This window comes from Acyrthosiphon pisum, chromosome X (genome assembly GCF_005508785.2).
Source record: "Acyrthosiphon pisum isolate AL4f chromosome X, pea_aphid_22Mar2018_4r6ur, whole genome shotgun sequence".
Classification (NCBI taxonomy): Eukaryota; Metazoa; Arthropoda; class Insecta; order Hemiptera; family Aphididae; genus Acyrthosiphon; species Acyrthosiphon pisum.
Genome location: NC_042493.1, coordinates 132100371 through 132116355, shown reverse-complemented (window position 1 = coordinate 132116355; position 15985 = coordinate 132100371). Strand labels below are relative to the sequence as shown.

General features: G+C 27.4%; 1 long non-coding RNA gene across 1 annotated transcript; it reads right to left on the bottom strand.

Annotated features, from left to right (window-relative positions):
* Positions 1 to 7373: 7373 nt before the first annotated feature.
* LOC100570723 lies at positions 7374 to 15641 on the bottom strand. The gene is made up of 9 exons (XR_001679619.2): positions 15243 to 15641; positions 11358 to 11423; positions 11165 to 11298; positions 10952 to 11058; positions 10553 to 10888; positions 8445 to 8590; positions 8175 to 8378; positions 7939 to 8072; positions 7374 to 7841 (listed from the first exon to the last, which is right to left on the bottom strand). It is a non-coding gene; the product is annotated as an uncharacterized LOC100570723 (long non-coding RNA).
* Positions 15642 to 15985: the final 344 nt, after the last annotated feature.

Below are 15985 nucleotides of genomic sequence, written 5' to 3'. Positions count from 1 at the left end.
CCATGAATTTAAATGAGCTTGGATGGGTTAAGGTTTGGAAAAATACGTTTATAAACATTTTGTTATTCTCAGTGAAGTATTTTGTTTATCATATCTTATTATTATGGTCGAAAGGCCCCCAAAATAATTTTGCCCCCTGCCCCGAAAAACCCTTGGGACGGGCCCTGGCCGTCACCCTCCGCCGTTGTATACGCCGGCCATCTATAAATACGACGAATATAGGTCAACGGCCACTCCGTCCGTCAGCTGTCCACCAGCGCGTTCCGGGACAACAGCGTGATACAGTAATAAGTTCTATCATCTTATTATTAAAATTTAATACCTTCCATTGTACAATGACCCACTTGTAACCTACTGTAAAGCAGAGCCACATCCACTTGCCCACCTTTTTTTTCTTTCGTTTTTCACATCCACTCAATTGTTTTTGGTAGATATTTTTAATTCGAATAAAAATAAGCGATACTCGTACACTAGAGGCTGGCTAGGCCGTACATTTCATGCAGATTATCGAATGAATGACAACGACGCGTAGTCGACAAATGTTATGTTTGTAAGGGTGTATTATTTGATCGGTTATAGACAGTGCTGTTCAATACAACAATCTACTAAAGACACGTTTTGAAATAGGTAATGGCAATAACGTGATCTTAAACTGATAGAGTCGCTCGCAAGCGAGAAATATCATAGATAGGTTTCCGCGAACTCGCGTCTCATGCTAACGACACTATAATATTATGTAACTATTACCGTCTACGCGTCCACCTACATAATAACTAATAACTAAAAAGGCCTGTCTATTATTCATCATCTCACAATATTGTTTATCATCATTTTATAACGTTATTTTCTTTGTTGTATTAAATATTTTTGGTCACATTATCAAGTGCCCCGGTGCATTGCACCGCCTGCACCAGTGGTTTCTACGGCACCGGATAGAGGTGAATAATAAGCCGTCGTCAGCACCGCCACTCACCGTCGTCGTATACGACCCACCGACACGGCCACACGCGGCCACCGCGGATGACGATCATCTATAAATACGGCAAATATAGGTCAACGGCCACTCCGTCCGTCAGCCGTCCACCAGCGCGTTCCGAGATAACAGTGGATATAGTGATATCATCTTATTAATTATTTTATATTATTATATTTTGTGTACTTATGTCGCGGTAGGTATTATTTTTATTAACCAATTATTGTTACCTAATTGATAATTATTTTAGATGGATTTGTGTAAAAATTTGTGTGGGAGACGTCCTCATCAATATTAATTTGTATTACACAATTATTATTATTATTTGCAATTATTTAGCAACAATTTGCGTATAATATATTCTTCTTTATTATTTATTAATTATTATCAGTCCTGTAAAGAATACTTTTAAAAAGTACTTGAGTAAATACTCAAATACATTTTTTTTAAAGTATTTAAGATACTACTCAAATACTTTTGGTTTTTAAAGTGGGTTTCTAATTATCTTAATATAAACACATAGGTAGTAGGTAATCTAATAGTTATCTAATAGTTTTAAAGGAAATATTGTTATTCAAAATTCAATAACTTTTTTTAGAAATCTGGTTTTCACAAACCTTTGGGCTTCGGCTAACACAGAAATACAGAATATTAAATAAAACTACTATTCTATTATTGTAGTTGACAAAAATATTTTTCCAACCAATTATTTCGAATAAAAATAAAATGTTCGAAATAAAAAACCAAAGTATTCAATACAAAAAAGTATTTAAAATACTAATCAAAATACTTCATGCTGAAAGTATTTAAAAAGTTATTCAACACTTAAAAAAATATTTGAATACTTTTACTTAAATACTTTACAGGGCTGATTATTATAAGTGGTAACAATCGTTGAGCGGTGCGAGTTGTCGGGTCAACTCGACAGCGTAAACAGTGAGTAGGTACTTAAAACTCTTTAAGCAGATGTCGTCGCCGTGACTATATGAATAGGCGGATATCGTTGGTACATTGGGGAGGTCAAAATTTAAAATTCCCAGTAATTTTCAAAGGCGCCAAGAAAAACCAAAGAAAAATTAAGGAAAAACGGGAATTTTTACGCAAAATCGATTTTTCACAAAATTGAATTTGGTTTTTGGTGTAACTTTAAAAAAATGACCGTAGATACATGAAATTTTGACTGAATGTTTATACTAGCATTTTCTATACACCATAACATTTTAAAAATATTTTGACTTATTTTGAGCTCTTTAGGACATTGTCAGTTTTCATTTTTTTTTTAGTTTTTTTTCTAAAAATATCAATAAAATTTTATTTGTTAATTAAAAAAGCTTGAAAATTTAATAAAAGGCTCCTAGTATATTGTTTCAAAAGCAGATAAAAAATATTAAAAATCCTTAGTCACAGTTTTTTTTTATAAGCATTTAAAGTTCAAAAATTGACAAAATATGGAAAAATCACGAAAATTAGCAAATTATTTTGAGTTAAGAATTCGTAAAAATTTTTCTTTTTAAATCTAATATTTTAAAATGTAATACAAGATTCCTTATTAGATTATCTACCTTTGTCAAACAAAAAATATCTATAAGAAAGTCAAATTAAATTTTTATGATCGTTTGAAATTCATATTTTTACAACATTTGATATTCACTCGATTTCTCATGTAACGATTTTCTTATATTTTGTTATAATTAAAAAACGAATGACTGTAGATACTTAAAAATTTTACTGAATGTTTATATTAGTATTTTCTATATAGGTACGATGAAATTTTGAAAATAATTTGACAGTTTTTGAGCTGTTTACGGACATGGTCAGTTTTCAATTTTTTTAGTTTTTTTTTTCTATAAATATCAATAAAGTTTTATCTGTTCGGCCAAAAAGTGTAAAAATTTAATACAAAGCTCCTGATATATTGTTACAATTGCAGTTGAAAAATACAAAAAATACATAGGCACAATTTTTTTTTATAAGCATTTAAAGATCGAATTTTGACAAAATTTATCAAATTTAAAATTTAATAATTATTTCATAGTTAAAAATTTATAAAATGTTCAATTTTTATATCTAAGGATTAAAAATGTAAAACAAGATTCCACCTAAGTAGTTAATTCTGTTACCAAAAAATCTAAAAAAATACATAAGCACAATTTATTTTTATAGTCATTTTAAGCTCAAATTTGGACGAAATCACATATTAAAAAACCTGGAATAACTATTTTAGTTATTTTGTTGTGATTGTACCTATATTATTGAAACTTCTAAAGTATACGAATATATATCTATGATAGTACCACGATTTGTTGTTGATGTATAACGCGTTTTAAGTACCTAATGGATATTGTGATATGATTAATTTGGAATTTATTATAGATACCTATTATTGGTCAATTTTTTTTTTAATACCATATATAAGTACCTATATAAGATACCTTTACCTAGACTGACATATACCGTCTCCGCTCAGAATCGTTTTTCTTATACAGTGATATTATATCATTGCAGAATTCAAATTTAATACTATCCATTATACAGTGACCTACTTGTAACCTACTGTACAGTTGAGCGACATCCACTTACTTTACGTCCTTTTTTTTCTTATATTCTGTTAGTGTGCACTAATCGCCCCTATTATTATTATATTTATTATCATAAATCAGCTTGTTTTGTACACAAAATATTAATATTCAATTGTGAATCATACAGTAACTACAGATAGCAAACCGTATTATTCATTTGTTAATTAGTTATCCATGCATTGTCAATAGTTGTAAGCATATACACACAAACACAAATATACACACCTTACACGTCACATCACTACAGCTCACTACTTGTGCGTGTAAACGCTTCGGTGTCCGCCCCGCACAAACTACTATATTTGTTTAGTTCCCGGCCTCAACAGTAGATAATACAATTTTTTTACACAGTGCAATTTTTAAATGAAATATAATTCAACCTACAGTTATTACTAGGTAATAACAAAATAAATCACTTAAATATTAAATTAAATTTTGCTACTTATATTTTAGGCTCACTACTTATACCTATAATATTCCGAAGATAAGTTTGAAAAAAAAAATATTCATATTTACCTATAGGCTCTTCAATAAATTTGATAAAATGTAGATTTCCAATTTTAAATAATATACTAACAAAAACGTCAAAACAACAAAATTAAAGTTTAACTCCAAATTTCAAGTGATTTTGGCGAATCGCGAAAAAAAAGTCCCGATAAAAATTAATGAAAATATATCAAAATTAAAGAATAAATATGTTAAAATTGTATTGAAAAATACATTAAAATTACATAAAAAATGTTAATTAGTACATACATATGATAAATAGGTACAGCTCTTTCTTATGTTATGACACATGGCCTTTTTAACGTAGGTATACCTATCTACATATAACCTATTATTAAACCAAAAAACGTTTGTTTTTATGTAATGTTCCTAATGAAAGTTCAAATTATAAGTATCTATAGAAATTTCGTATATTTTATTTCGTATATTTTATTTATTAGTCTATTATATTTTAAAAAACATTCAGAATGAATTCCTATTATAACAAACTAAATTTTTTAAAACCACCTTTCAATTTATGATGAATAATTTATAATATGAAACTTTTTATATTTATTCATACAATTTGATATATACCATTTTATTATCATTACACTATAACTAAATACTGAATTACTAAGTTACAGCAAAAGCCAAAAATATGATCTTCATTAAGGAACTTGAAAATTAGATATATATATTATATAAGTAGGTAAGCTTCTTTCAATTTTTTATATTAAATGACTTTTTGTGTAACTTTAATATATTTTTCAATACAATATTAACATATTTATACTTCAATTTTGATATATTTTTATTCATTTTTTTCAGAACTTTTTTTCCGATTACCGATTTTGGCGTATACATTTTAATAATAATACATTTTATTCTTAACATTTACTTAACACGTCGTTCAATCAGTTGCTGTTATGTATTCTAATTAATCATTAGTATTAAGTTAACTAAGAATATAAGAAACATTATTTTTACACATGATAAATAGTCAATAGGTTACATGTTATGTATAATTTATAAATATTAACAACAAATCAAATATGAATTGTACTTATTAGGTATTATTATTATTACTTTTTCTTTAGTTTTTTTGCTGATATATCTATGACTATTAAAAATAGTAATTTTAAAACAGTACACTTTTGAGAATTAAATAAAAAATGTTAAATCTCTGCCTTAAGACAAATTGAACCATGGGAAATTGTTAATTTAATTAATAAATGTGATAATTTTAATTCCTTCTGTAATAACCACGGAAATAATTCACTACGAAATAATATTACAAATATGACAGTTAATTCTATATATTTTTCCATTGTCCTTAATATTTAATATTTGTGTTAATCAAGGTGAATTTACAAGCTCATTCAAAGAATCAATATTTATACCAAATTATAAAATTAGCGAAAAAAATTTATTTAACAATTATCAGCCTATTTGCCTAATTCTAACTACATCAAATATTGTTGAAAAATGTTTTAAGATTTGGATATTAGAATTCTTAGATAACACAATTTTTTTACAATAACCGGTTTGGCTTTAGGAACAATGTGTCAACTAATGATGTATTATACAGTACTACCTACTAAATTTATGAAAATCTTGATAATAAACTAAATGTACTTGGCATTTTTTTGATTCTGTTGAACACAATATCTTATTATTTAAGGGTACTTTAAATTTATGAACAGCACACAGTATATGCTGAATACCTATTTTAATATATTTTTTTAACAGCAAATTACAATTACATAATATAAACATTCAGTGTTGGGTAAATTACTTTTAAATAGAAATACAATTATGTTACTAGTTACATTAAATATTTTTATTTAAATTACCTACATACACTTTACCCGATATTATTTTTATCATGTCACGTCACTTTTACATTCAAAAAGTATGAAGTGACAAAATAATTACAAAATCAATCCATAAAAACTAATAAATAGTGGTAACACTATTAATTATTATAAACACTTTATGGGTTAGCCATGTAGGTACATTGTTAATGACTTAATGTTATACATGAACAAAATGTATAAGTATTAATTCCTAGGATTATTAATAATATTGTCGATTATTATCTTAATCTTTCGGAATCGTAAATACATTTTAATGATTTTTAATTTTTCTTGAATAATTAGCTCTTAGTTTTATTCATACACTACAATCATAATTTATTTGATTAAATTGGTAAATAACACGTTATTTCATAGAAATTACTTGTAAAAAGTTACAATTGCGTTAAATTAAAAAAAAAATAACGTCATTACTACAATGTTACTCCAAAAGTAATTTGTTACAGTAATTTGCATTACATTTCTACCCAACATTGTAAACATTAAAAATTATATAAAACCCTAAAAGACATAATATACTCAATTATAATGCAATCAAACTAAATTGACATAGATGTGCAATACATAATACAACGTTAATAACATACCAACTATGAAATATATTATTACTATTTACAATGCAAATATAAATATTTTTTTTCTCATAACTCAGTTTTGACATTAAAAAGTGAAAAACTATAAACCATGTGGGTATTAATAATAATGATGTTAGTAGAATATAAAAAATGTACATGAAAATATTAATAATTAGAATATATTAAGAAAAAAATTCTGTTATTCATGAAAAAGAAAAAACAGATAGGTTAAGATCTGAGCTTTAGAATTGATTTTTCATACATTCTTAGCTAAGAATAGACTTATAAAATATTTTTTTTTAATGTTCATACCCTTATTTTAAGCCATACAATTTCATAAATTGAAATTCCTACCAATACTCCTTTTCAAAAGAGAATATACTGCTCGATGACCAATTTATGCCTGGCAGCGGGCATTCACCACCAATTTCCCATTGTTAGTGTGATCACGTGCTTCTCAGCGCATCAATTGAATCATTTGACATGCATGAAAGTGGTATATTCTCTTTTGAAAAGGAGTATACTGATTACGAAAAGATACATTGGGTGTTTATTAAAATTGTGGGTTTCCGTTGTATTTTATTAAAAATTATAATATTTTCTAAATAATATGTGAAATACAAATTTTTGCTTATATATAATAAGAGATTATTGGATTTATTTTGTTTCATAGCAGAAAAACATTTTTAGGTATTGCACAATCAAAATTAGAATAAATCAAAGTTAATCATAAAATAAATAAATACATTCTGTATTTCTAATACAGTTTTTTAGTGTTTTGAATTACGGTATACGTCAGTGTTTAAACTCTCGTGGTTTTTTCAACATTTTAATTTCAAAGCTAATTATACAATACAAAAACGTAAACATTTTTATAACTAGCTTTAAGGTTAAAATCACTTTAATATCATAAATCACTAAACTAAACTGTATTGAAAAATTTGCAGAACATTCGCTTAGAACATGTAAAAAAGTGACATTATTTGACTATAATCCTAATTAATGTCTTCAATTTTTGAAATGTAAACACATTAATAAATTACAAATGGGGAATGCAAATAAAAATTATATAATGTATTAATATGCTTACATACGACATATTTTAAACACCGGTAATAGTTTAGGTGTGAGTGGTACATATCATAAAATATTATATTATATTATAATTATTCTTGCGGATTACAAAGGGTTCATTGAAATTGGCAAAGGAAATAAAATAAATCTTCTTCTTCATCCTGGCGGCCGTATCTGTGCCGGTCCATGGACAACATTTAGACATTTTGTGCTGCATTAATTATAGGCTTTAGGCGGTTGTGTGCGGCCTGTGTGACACTCATTGAAGCCATTTGAACTATTTAAATAATAATACAATAACGTTAGGTATTTCTTAACTAATATTTATATTGTAAATATTTTATTATTGAAATTAACTGAAGAACACAATTTACCTAAATTCCTCTGCATAAATAGTCGTCGACAGTGTGGACATGAATACAAACATGTATAAGCTTTACCACGGATGGACGTATGCACTGAAGACGAAAGCTGGTGACTGGCTCAGCCTTTGAGCATATGCATACACCTTCAACAATTTATAGATTAGTAAACATTTGTAAGTATGTTAGTTATAATACTATGTAGTTAATAAATACATTAAAAAAAATAATCATTGAATAATTCTTACATATTTGTATACTTGGATTTTGTACATGGTCTGAGAACTTAGATCTGAACAAGTTACAAAACCCTATAAAATGGAGTATTTCTGATATTGAAATTACTCAAATCAACAAACCTAGTCAAAATAACAAAGTTTTGATGATTTGGGTTTTCAAAGTCTTGAAAAACGTGTCCTGTCGCAGTGACCAAACATTGGCTATCAATTAATCTATAAAATAAATAGAGATAAGTCATCCAGATTTATATAAATACAATATCATACATCTTAAATTACCTATATATTATGATTGTTTGGATAGACCATACGCATAAATGTGTACATACATTTGGTTTTTGTTGTAATTTTCTTTGGCCGCTGCTGTTGGTTGAGCAATTGGCATTAGGAGCCGTGGACGTAAAGAATAGCCAGAATAAAATTGCCTATTAAAATATATAAAAAAGTTTTTAATAATATTATACTTCAAACATACATATTGTTCTAATTAATTTTTATAAACTGGTTGTATCAAATAAACCCTTTATGCCGTGAGAAAGTTGATAATATGTATATCTTCACAGTAGGTACACAAATTATTATGGTAAGCTAGTTATATTATATAAACATTACATTTTACATTTTTAAAGTTTGCAAATTTAGATGCAATTAAGTTGTCTTAATTATTGATTAAGCTCAAATTTTAAAAACTATGACAAAATGCATATCTAAAAGAATTTGTATTTAAAATAATAATTTAAAAATCTACAGAATAATTTTAAATAAACTAACTATTATTTAATAATTTTTTATAAAAAAATCTACAATCTGTACAGTTGGGCACAATAAGTAAATACATATGATTCAGGAAAATAGATTATACATAGTGATGAATTTGAGGAGAGCAGCCACCCATTACTGGCACTTTCGTTTGGGAGTATATATTATACCACCTATAATATAACACCTATATATGTTATTTAATATTTAGTTTAAAATTTGTAAACTAAAAAACTAAAATAAAATTATTGAAAACATGACAAATTTTTGGATCATGATTTGAAATTGTAATTTAATATTTAACTTCCACATTTAAGATGTAATAGCTTAAACATTATGAACAAGATTAAAAATTACTATACTTCACGGCTATGAGGGAATACAACTATAATTCAGTTCATAATTCAATTTTTTCAGTCAGTACAATTTACAAGAATACCCGGATATTTAAATAATAAATAGCCAATATTATTGGCACAATAAGGTCAATTTTTATTTTTTTATTTTCATGAATATAACTATTAATTAAATTTCAATTAATAATTCAGTTATAAATTATATTATAATGTAGTCTTTTTAATTATTTAAAAGTAAGACTCTTTCTTTAAATTTAAATTTATTTTGTATTGCTTTTATAGCAGTCACCTGCTATAATCGATCAACATGAAGTAGAACTAGTAGAAGAATGTGAAGATGACCCTGCACTACTTTTTGAATAAAATGTAATATGATGTATAAATATGATGTAATATGTAACATTGTAACATGTAATGATGTAATATGTAAATTCAAATCAAATAAAGTTGTATTTTGTTTAAATTTTATCATGTTTTTTCTTAGAAATATTAGAAATAATAGTGTAATTTTATATTAACTTAAATTAGTTTTGATTTTTAAATAATTTTTAACGATACTATTACAAAGTATGAGTAGATGAAAGATGTGGCGGTAAATCTTCCCATAAGTATTTAGGTACTTGCAATTTTTTGCCCCCCCTGAGCTACATTGCTGCGGACGTCCCTGATATGTATGTATAGTAATTATAGAATTTCACTTTTCTATTTTACAGTATGCAAAGTATGCAAGTTGTCATAATTATTATTGATTCAACAAAAACTATAAAACTATGAGAACAATTTAGATGTTTGTAAGATGCCTTTAACACAAGTATGATTGTAAATTTAATATTAGTATTACTTAGGTACATGGTTAAAATCTATTATGAGATCACTAATATAAAACAATAAATTACTCTTGTGTAATTAGAAACTAACAAAGTTAGGCAACTTTTTTAAACATTATTGCATTAATATTATGTTAGTTTAATTTAAATCTTACTATCAGTTATTGTATAATTTAAGTAATTCATTAAATAAAATTGTTTATTGTTTTCCAAAATCTATCAAACTTTTTTAATGTCATTTTTAAATATATTCCTTATCTAAAAAATGTATATGTATAAAAAAAAAATAGTGGTTTAATTTCTAATATTATAATAAATAATGCAGTTTCCTAATTTATGCCACTTAAAAGTTATTGATAAGAAAATATAAAAAAACCTCAAGGGAAATTTTAAATTATAAGAATGGAGCTTATAAAAATAAAATTAACAGCTAACTTTTAATTACATTTTGAGCTTTGTTTTGTATATTCTCACTGTTTGAAGGTATATCGTTATAGATTGAGGCTAACATAAGCAACATAAACTTTTTTTTAACACTGTTTGGAGTTTCTTGAACAGTTTCTTCTTTTTGTTTAACATCTGCAGATCCTTGAGTGAAGACATTGTCGTTCAACATCATATCTGTATTGATAGACAGTGCCTTTGTTGTAAAACTGTTGATTTTTGTCTTCGACTTCATCTATATAGGAGACTCCACTTGCTGAATATTTTCTTGAGTCGTGGGTGATTCCGGTTTCATAATTCTAGTATTAACCAAACAAGAATCTTCAGTTTCTCTTTCCTAAAAATAAAATAAAATAATTAGGACATGAAGATTTGCTAAAATATTTAGTTTCTTGTTTACACAATTTGAGGTTAATTATGGTGTTTCGCAATATGATCAAATCAATTGATTGGAATATCAAAGGATTTAGAACACACTTGACATCTATAAAGTCGTTTCTACTGCTGCTGTTTTTAAATAAATAAAATATTTAATATAATTAAATGTACATAAATTAAGAGATCAAATCAAAATTGTGTATTTCTATAATGAAATAACAATAAAACATGGTACCTAAGTCAAAAACAAAAAAAATCAACAAAAATACTGTTGTTGAATCTCGGTGTGTACAATGCATTTTGTTGACGTATTTGTACCAAAAAATCGCTGAATCCTGCTGCTTGAGTGATAGTTGATCGTCGAAACGTCTACTAGTAACAAACAAAAAATGATTACAGGTAATCACTAGAAACTTGAAAGTTCTTACTTTGATACTCCTGGGATATCTTGGCTTTGTGTAGATTCATTTATGATGTACCTTAGGTGCTCCAGGCTAAAATAAGTTATGAATATAAAATGTAAGACAACATTTAGGGAGGCTAGGATATACAAAAATAAAATAAATTATGATTTATAAGGAAACTACCTTTACCTAGCGTAAAATAATAAATAATAATAATATTATTTGACATTTTTTATAGCTGAAATAAGATTAATATTAGAGTGAATTGACCTTTATAAAATTTAGAAGTAAAAATATTATCTAGTGAATTACGTACAGTTTTTTTGATATTTTAATTTTAAAACAGAGTATTTTTAAGTTGTAAATTGTTTGTGCATTTTAAAATAATCATAACCTGCTTCAAAATTAAAATCTAAAAAAAAATCTTTAAGGTTCACAAGATAATAATCTTACCTGTAAATTTAATCAGATATCTATTCACTATGATTTTAAAACTAACAGAGCTGAGTGTACAATTTGCTGTTATGTGTTTGTAAGACAGACAGAACGCATGTGGGTGTAGCGCCCTCTTCAACAATATATACTACGGACAATGTCAGTTCATATACTTGGTTGCTAAAGGGACCCAGTGCCAGTTTTTCAAATTTTCCTCAATTCTGTAAAATGTTTAAATTAAGTTTAATATTTTAGTTGCCATGTTAATTATAATAGGTACCTACTTATGGGGGGAGGGGGGGGGGGTTGATAGGGTGTATTATATTGAGTAAAGATGACTTCATGGGAATAATTCTCAGGCCTTGTAGAATAGTGATACCTAACTATTTAAATTTTTTTATCTGAAATAAGACTTCCTACAGGCCGATCAAACTCTATTTTTTATTTTATTTCAAATAATGGTATAATATAATTTGTAAAAAACGATAATTAAAATTTTATTACAATTATTATTAAAGACATATTATAAAGTTTAAGATCTTAATGTTCAATATTGAAAAATGGAGTTCGATGCGGCATGTAGAATATTACCCTTTCGTTAAAAAAAAATATATTAAATATGGTTGATTCTACAGAACAGGATTATTATTCCCGTAGAGCGTATTTTGGGTACAAAATTACATTGGCACCGGACGCTTTATAATATGATTAAGAGGATGTGATACTCGCATGTGTTGTCTCCGTTAGTTTAAAAATTAAAGTGAATTGACCTCTTATAAAATCTAAACTTAAGATTATTATCTAGGCAACCTCATAGGCTTTTTATTATATTTCAATTTTAAAACGAGATATGAGTATTTTAAAATTGTAAATTGTTTATACATTTTAAAGTAGGTACTCATAACTCGCTTATAAATTAAAATATTATAAAAAGCCCACTAGGTTGCCTAGATAATTCCCTTACTTTTAGATTTTATAAATTAACAGAGTTACTAGTCTTTAGCGTTTTGCTGAGCATACAATTTGCTATGTTACGTACTTGTAAGACGGAGACAACACGTCATGTGGGTATCACATCCTCTTAATGCCTATTGCATCCAAAATTGGGAATAATATATTATAATCATGAATGTATCATAGATATAATTAATAAAGAAAACAAACAAACAAATAACTACTTGTGATGAATTTCCGGGGAAAAATAAAAGTAGGCAGACACAGTGGCGTTGTGAACGGTAATTTCAGAGACAATTGCCTCTAAGATTTTTCTTAAATAGAGGGGTGGGTGGTAGCCAGTGGGTTCCTAGTAAATGTAATATGATATACTCAATAGGTAGTCAATAATGATCTGAAATATAATTAGTTATACAGTAGAACTTCCATATAACGGTCACTGAAGGGACTGTAAATAATGACCTTTATTTAGAGGTGCCTGTCCTACAGGGGTAGGATAAAACTAGGATAACACTCCAAGGGTCCAAAAATATTGACCGTTACATAGAGGTGACCGTTAACGGAAGTTTTACTGTATTATATTAGGTAATACAATATTATTATGCATTAATACTTGGGATGTTTGTAGTAACTTGCTCCGGACAATTTTTAGTTCGCCACGCCACTGGGCAGACAATTTGAGCGTTGCAAACAATATAACGGTGACTTCTTACGTAAATTTCGTCTCAGCCAGGCAAAAAAAATAACAAACACCTGCTACGACGCACGTCCGAATTACGTGACGAGAGGTTCGCCGGACGTTGCGACCACCGTTAATTTAACTTAAAATGTAAACGAGTGACAACTCAATGGAGAAAACGACTACCGACGGAACGCAGTCGTCACACACGGGTCACGGACACGAAATACGAATGTTATAAACGATGAACGAATATAAAAACAAGGAACAAGTCACAGGTGAAACAAAACACAAGCGGCTAGCCTACGATTAGGTATTATCAGTATTAATATTATCTATTCTGTGGAGGTATACCGCGGTAACGAGTTGATAACCTTGTGGCGACAGGCTACAACACCTCCACAGACCGTTTGTACGACGGAGTTTGATTGGACAAGCAAACCGGCGTCGGCCGTCGCCAACGGTCGACGATCGAACGCGGCAACTCACAAAGACACAAACACCGACGACGGGGCGCGTCAATTTGTCGTGATTGCAACATAATATTTTAGATTTGTTGGTTACGGTAATGAACAGTTATATGTTTTTGTACAGTTTATGAGAATCTTTGTTTTAAATTTTCAATGCATTAAATATAAACAATGTTTAACTACGATAAGTTTGAAAATTTTTCGAGATTTTCATAAATATTGTTAAAATTTATATTTTAAATACTTTTAAAAAAAATCTTTCATATTATGGATGTTTAATATTTAGCAGCTGCTATTATAAAAATTATGAGCAACCTTGTAAATTACATTTACAATTTGTAGAATTAAAAACTAAAAAGAAAGAAAATTTTAAATGTCGATAAATATCACAAAACGAATCAAACTATTTTGAAAATTGTATCGTTTATTTGAAAATTATAGAATAAACATTTGATAAAAAATTTAAGGACAGAGGTTAAAGCTGTAAGTTCATTACATCACCAAGCAAAACAAATGAAAACTGATAATATCTTGAAGTATCCAGTCATTTCAATCGGTACAAATGTAATGTTACCTGTTGTACTAGATGTAGACAGAAGTAAAAGAGATTCGAGAAATATCATAACTAATACATTATTTTATATTTATAAATAATAATCATATTAGTAAGTGATGTACTTTCATTTTATTAGGAGTTATAATGGAAGTAACGACCGACGATTTAAAATCAGTACTAAAAATGGCATTATTGCACAAATATTTAGTCGTATCCAATTTTCACCTTGTGATGGCTATATATATTAAATATAAATAATATACCTGCTGATAAAATTTCTATAAGAGCGGTAAATACAAAAGAATCAATGTTTGATGGGCAAGGTTTTTATTTTTTGAAATGTTTTTGTACATGTAACTGCTACCTATAATAATACATTTATACGTAAAAAAAAAAAAAAATGTAATATGCAACTCACGCTGTCATAACTCACTTGATTGCAAGAATAAATAATGATATAGTATATGTAATTATATTTGATTTTAGTAATATGTAGAGTAGGTAGGTAATTTTATTATAATTTTTTTAATACGAAAAATTGTATTTTTTATAATACCTATGTTTTTAAATTTTGTGATTTGTTCGATGATTGAAGTATACTACTATGTAAAGACCAGGTATATCTATTTTTATATGATATACTAATATGTAATATTCGTTAAGAAAATATTTTTAAAACATACCCACCAGTTATTATATTGTAATTTATAAAATATGTTTTTAAATTTTGTGATTTGTACGGTTCTGTATGTAACATCGGTATATCATATTATTATATAGTAATTCTTCTGTATTAAAAAATAAATTAAACTTACCAGCAAAGTTGTCAGTGCCATTAAACTTCAATGTCACTATCAAATTCTGAATGAATGCCTTCTAATGAAAGTCGAATCACATACTTCACTACGATTAATGGTTTGGGAATACTATTTTCCAGCTGCTGTTTTCAAATATTCAAATCTTACATTCTAGGAAAGAAAATGATCAAAAGTTGAAAGAACACAAATGAAATCGAAATCGCACTTATTAATTATTATTGCACTTTGTTCAGATTCTTATATTTTAGCTGCAGCTATGTTAAATTGCGCGCTACCAACACACCTGCAACTCGATTCTGTAAGTCGATACTCATCACTCGATACTGAGTTAACAAATTTATTAAAATGTGATGAGTATCGACATTAAATAAATTAAAAAAATTCTAAAAAACAATAAAATGTATCGACTACAGGCGATTCTCTAAATGATTATTGATAACCGTAAGTTACTTAATTCGTGATTACCGTTAGACCGTGGTTCGCGTTTACATTTACAAATTATTGCGTTACCTGGTTACTAATAACTCGATAAGTAATCAAATAATCAATAGCTAAATATGATAATTTTCCCGGAGATTATAAACTGTATCCAATCACAGCGCGCGGAGTATTATCATATTCTTATCATGAATCTTTATCACGGGTTGATGTTTGGATATTTTATTCAATTTTTGTATGAATAATTATTTACATACCTTACGTTAAATTAATACGTAGTTATTATTTAATATTTACGCATT